We start from the raw sequence: 606 nt of genomic DNA on the forward strand, positions 1-606 counted from the left end.
GTACGAAGCAAGTCGTCAAGAAAGTTCTGAAAGGAGGGCTCAAAAATAGACTTCCTACCAAGGAGGTTACACATTAATCTTTGTAATTTCATGTATAGTACTTCAACCTAGGCTTTTTTCGGTTTCTGAAAAAGCCTACACTTCTACTCAGCTGTGGAAACCCCAGTGGCACAGAAAGGGTTAACTCCCACCAGCTCCAGTGGGCGGTGGGTTGATTGTGGAACAGCAGGACGCGGCTACTTGTCGACCACTCCGACGTTATCTGTCTCGGCTCGGTGTCTGCCGGGGGAGGCCCACTGGCTTATCTCCCCCTTGCGTCCAAAGGCCAATCAACCGGCGCTTAACCGCGGCCCGGAAAGTGGCCGAAGACTGGACACTGGACGTTTATCTATATCGTCGCTTCATTAGGCTCTTTTTAGGGCTCTTGTAGACCCGCCTTCTATTTTGTCGGACTCATTTGGTACCGGGAGCTTACCACCAGGGTCTTATATTAACTAGTGTCTGTGGTATAGCGATTCAGTGCTGTGCTGTGGCACTCAGAAGACCAGTGTTCCATTCCCGTGTCGAGAGGTTTTTTGGTTGTTGTTTTTTAGGTAAGCGTTTTAC

Source organism: Aplysia californica, unplaced genomic scaffold, assembly GCF_000002075.1.
Source record: "Aplysia californica isolate F4 #8 unplaced genomic scaffold, AplCal3.0 scaffold00057, whole genome shotgun sequence".
NCBI classification, from domain to species: domain Eukaryota; kingdom Metazoa; phylum Mollusca; class Gastropoda; order Aplysiida; family Aplysiidae; genus Aplysia; species Aplysia californica.